Source organism: Ursus arctos, unplaced genomic scaffold (assembly GCF_023065955.2).
Source record: "Ursus arctos isolate Adak ecotype North America unplaced genomic scaffold, UrsArc2.0 scaffold_17, whole genome shotgun sequence".
NCBI classification, from domain to species: Eukaryota; Metazoa; Chordata; class Mammalia; order Carnivora; family Ursidae; genus Ursus; species Ursus arctos.
Genome location: NW_026622841.1, coordinates 38303332 through 38308330, shown reverse-complemented (window position 1 = coordinate 38308330; position 4999 = coordinate 38303332). Strand labels below are relative to the sequence as shown.

At 36.7% G+C, this 4999-nt stretch overlaps 1 non-coding gene across 1 annotated transcript; it reads right to left on the bottom strand.

Moving 5' to 3' along the window:
• Positions 1–671: 671 nt before the first annotated feature.
• LOC113253610 (U6atac minor spliceosomal RNA) lies at positions 672–796 on the bottom strand. The gene has a single exon (XR_003315497.1). It is a non-coding gene; the product is annotated as a U6atac minor spliceosomal RNA (small nuclear RNA).
• Positions 797–4999: the final 4203 nt, after the last annotated feature.

Below are 4999 nucleotides of genomic sequence, written 5' to 3'. Positions count from 1 at the left end.
TCTCACACTCTCTCTCTCAAATACATAAATTAATAATCTTAAAAAAATAAAATGGCAAGAATAGAAAAGTGTCATGGATGGCTTATTAGGGGATCATTTCTAGTGCAGAGTTTTTTTGTTTTGTCTTGTTTTTGTTTTGTTTTGTTAGTTTTTAGTTAAATTCCAGGTGCATACGGTCTAGTATTAGTTTCAGGTGTACCATACAGTAATTCAACACTTCCATACAATAGCCAGTGCTCATCACAAGTGCACTCCTTAATCCCCATTCCCTATTTTGCGCATGCCCCCACCCACTTCCCCTCTGGTGACCATCAGTTTGTTCTCTGTGGTTAAGAGTTTGCTTCTTGGTTTGCCTCTCTCTTTCTCTTTTTTTCCCCTTTGCTCATCTGTTTTGTTTTCTTTCTTTCTTTCTTTCTTTCTTTCTTTCTTTCTTTCTTTCTTTCTTTCTTTCTTTCTCTTTCTTTCTTTCTTTCTTTCTTTCTTTCTTTCTTTCTTTCTTTCAAGATTTATTGATTTGACAGAGAGAGAGCACGCACAAGCAGAGGGAGTGGCAGCCAGAGGGAGAAGGAGAAGCGGGCTCCCTGCTCAGTGGGCTCTATCCCAGGCCCCTGGGATCATGACCTGAGCCAAAGGCAGACACTTAACCGGCCCCTCATTTGTTTTGTTTCTTAAAAAAACAATGGTTAGATGGCACAAAGTAGGTGGCAATGCCTTAACAGTATGTGTGTTGTCAGGCCTGGGGTCTTCTTCCTTCGTTGTCAGGGGACTGCTAACCTTGCCTCCTTTCATGCAACACTCTAGTACAGATTTTTTTAAAAGCAAGAAAAAGAAAAACTGGACATATTTCCCGACTTCCAGGACTTGTATTTTAAATGTCCTGGTTATGACAAAGAAAGCCTTTATTTAAGACCGAATGGAATTATCATGATCCACAAGCAATAATCATTAATGATATAATTACAAACAAGAATCATTCTAAATACAGCTATTTGTTCTTCAACATGTGAGACAATTGGAAATTTTAATTTATTCATTCAATACATATTTATTGAGCATCTACTATAGGCTAGCTGTTTCTATTGTTTGGGGATCATTGATGGACAAATAAAGGGTTCTTTCTCTTGTGGTTCTTGTGCATTTTCATGAAAATATATTCTGTACATATGGACAACAGAATCATAACCAACCCCAAATTTTATTCTTTATTTCTAAAAAATTTGAAAGAACTCAGAAGAAATCCCTATAAAATAGGTGATACAAAATGCATGTGAGTTGTCAGGCATACTTTACACATATTAACTAATTTAACCTTCACAAAAGCCCTATGACACGACTTTCATTCCCATTTTATAGATGAGGAAATGAGGCAGGGAGGGGGTAAAAAAACTTGCCAACATCATACAACTTTGCCTCTAGCGCAGCTGGGACTTAAACCCGTTCCTTTATCTCCCTGGTCTTTATTCTAACCCACCACATGATTCTGTTTTGCTGGGATAGACCTTCAGCCAAAGCTTCCCAGAAGTTTTAATGTGAATACAGATTTATAAACTCATTCAGTAAAATATCTTGTTCATTTCAGGAATCCCCCAAATAAGTACTTTCAGAAGGGAATAACTTACCTCTTCTAAAACAGCTTGAGTGGAAATGTTTCTACTACAGAAATGTTTCTGGTAGCTTATTTTGTCATGTCCTGGTTCTCTCTTGAAAACTCTATAGAATAATATCATTTCTCCCTCACATGAAAAAAGCCCTTTGATTATTGGCGGGTGACCTTCATTGCCCATCCCCTTCCCCAACCCCAGCGCTTTTGACGACTTCCTCTTTTCTTAGGTTAAACAACTTCGTATTCCACAATTATCTAGAAGTAAAAATTAAAATAAATTGAATGATGAAATCTTTAGGTCATTTCTTTCAAAGTCATTTCCAGTGCTGCATTTAAAAAGAGGGGGAAAAAGCAATCCACAAGCACAACGATAAATGAGGTATGCGATTTAATTCTGGATATTACAGAGAGGCTTAATGAAGCAGAGAAGTGGATTTCTGGAGAAGGAGAGATTAAGGTCTGGAAAAGAAGTATACCTGTCTGGGGTTTAAGAAACAAACAACTTTAGAAGGTCAAGGAACTTAGAAAGGAAGCTCGTAAAGGTAACATTTGGACTTCTGAAGTAACTGAAGAGGAGAACATTTAGCTGAGAATGAACTTATTGAAATAAAATGCTGCATTTTCATTGAAAAAAATGATTTTCATACTGAGGAGTCAAGGACTAATTATTAGGGAAGTTGTGGCAGAACCAGATTTGGTTTGTATTTCAGGCCCTCTAGAGAGTAGAGACTTCTGATTAAATAATAGGTATAAAAATGCATTAAAAAGTTAAAAATAACTGTATAGCAATTTTATTTTTTGTGAAAATTTTAACTAGGTAGAACAAAAGTTGTTATCTTTTGTAGCACATAACAAGACTAATGAAATGTTAAAATCTTTTGTTTCAAACTCACTTTAGTAGGGGCTTGAAAGTTACTTGGATAAACCTGAAGTTATGGGTGAGAATGGGGCTTATCTGTGTGTCTAAATATTTTTCAAATATAAAAAGAAAAACACCTCAATAGCACAAAAAACCCCAAGGAGAAGATGGGATAATCTAATGGTTATCTTGTTCTTCTAAACTTAACCCTAGGAAGTATTTGTGACTGAAATGAAGTATGGCCCCATATGATAAGGTGTGAAGCTTTGATTAGATATTGAAAATTATTAAAATTTAATAAATAGTTGCTATACTGAATGATTTATTCACAAGTATAGAGATGAATAAGGAAACAAAGAGAAATCTCTTCAGGTCTGGTTTGGTTTGCTACAGTGTGTGTCTCTGAAATGAGAATTGACAAAATTAGCTCATTAGTTCATACTGATGTCTCCGGCTCAAAGAACTTTTAAAGAAAACTTTTAATATTTAAATAATTATAAATTCACAGGTAATTGCAGATATAGTACAGAGAGGTCTAGTTTCTGATTTCATCCAGCTTCTGATGGTTCTATTTTAGGTAACTATAGTATAGTATAATACCAAAATTTAAAAATTGACATTGGTAAAATGGGTGTTATAGCTGGACATCATTTACCACATGTGTTGGTTCATGTAACCACCACCCAATCAAGACACAGAACCTTTCCATCAACACAAAAGTTTCCCTCCTGCTACCCCTTATAGTCGTCCTCACCCTGCCCCCTTCCTCACGTGATCCCCAATCACTGGCAACCACTAATTGCTTTTCCATCTTTGTAATTATGTTGTGTGGGAAATGTGATATGAATGGAATTGTACATTACTAGACTTTCTGAAACTTGCTTTTTTTTTTTTTAAAGATTTTATGTATTTATTTTGACAGAGAGACAGCCAGCGAGAGAGGGAACACAAGCAGGGGGAGTGGGAGAGGAAGAAGCAGGCTCATAGCGGAGGAGCCTGATGTGGGGCTCGATCCCAGAACCCCGGGATCACGCCCTGAGCTGAAGGCAGACGCTTAACGACTGACCCACCCAGGCGCCCCTGAAACTTGCTTTTTTTCACTCGGAGATCCATCCAATTTGTTGGGTGTATTGATAGTTCATCCTTTTTTATTCCTATGGAATAGTCCATGGTATGGATGGGGCACGATTTGTTTAACTGTTCAGGATTGAGGGACATTTTGTTTTTTCCCAGTTTTGGAAAATTACGAATAACCCTGCTATGAGCATTAGTGTACAGGATTTTGTGAGGACATAAATTTTCATTTCTCTGGGACAATTTCCAAGGAATGTGATATTATTTCAAAAATAAGGCATGGAGAGAAGCTGTATCACATAACAGTGCAACCGATAGAGGGATTGTCATACTCATGAGCCTAATTACTCCAAATGGCATTTACTCCATATGCTTCTGATACTTGGTTCTACCCCCTAAGATCTCTTTATTTTTTTCTTTTTGTAAAATTCACATTGTTGTCTTCCATCACTCTTTCAAAGCTATGTCTGGTGATGAATATGCTTGTGTGCTTACACTAGAGATTTTTAGGGTGGAGTCTGGGGACCCTTAAGAGTCCCAACGATCCTTTCAGGGAGTCTGTGAGATCAAACAATTTTTATAATAATTTGAAGATGCTATTGGTCTATTCATTCTCATTCCTTCCAGAGGTACATGATGTGTGATGGAATTATTACTAATGGAATGTGTGCTTGTGTATTGAAATTTTGTTTTAATTCTTCTACTAGACTGATAGATGATACAGATATAGATAGAACCTACCCAAACACAAGCTTTTGGTGATCCTTAAGTTAACAATGTGAAGTGGTTCTGAGACCAAACAGTTTGAGACTCACTGGTTTCCATTATTTGTGTTAACATTTCTGGTTGTTAGACCATAAGCTCTTCAATGGTAGAAAGTATATTTTTGCAATTCTTCGTAACTGTCAATAGCGCCTAAGACAGTGATATGGGAACGGAGTAAGTGGTGATAAATGGATGATAAAATGGAGATGTGATAATCAGGCAATAATCTTGCTTTTCTGGGACACATTTATGAGATATAATTTAAGAAAGAAGAGCCTACTTAAGCCACGAGAAAACTTTCATCTGTAGTTTTCAAAGACATATTTATGATTGTATTTGAAACAGGGCCTCGGCCCACCTCTGAGCTGGATCCCAAGTAGATCTATTCCGGTGGTGGGAGAGAACTGAGGTGGTTGATCATTTGCCAAAATATCATCCCCTGTGAAGGAATAAAAATAGTGTAACTTTGAATAGTTTCCTACCTAGCTATCCCCGCCACATACCCATACACCAGAAAGGAGCCATTTTTTCATAAAAATAGTAGATTAAAGGTTTTTGCTGTGCTTTCTGAGGGTAGAATAACAACATTTTCCTTCTCAAGATTCCCAAAGACTGTCCTTATAATATGAAAAGACACAATTAGAATCACTATATTGTACACCTGAAACTAATGTAACACTGTATGTTAACTACACTGG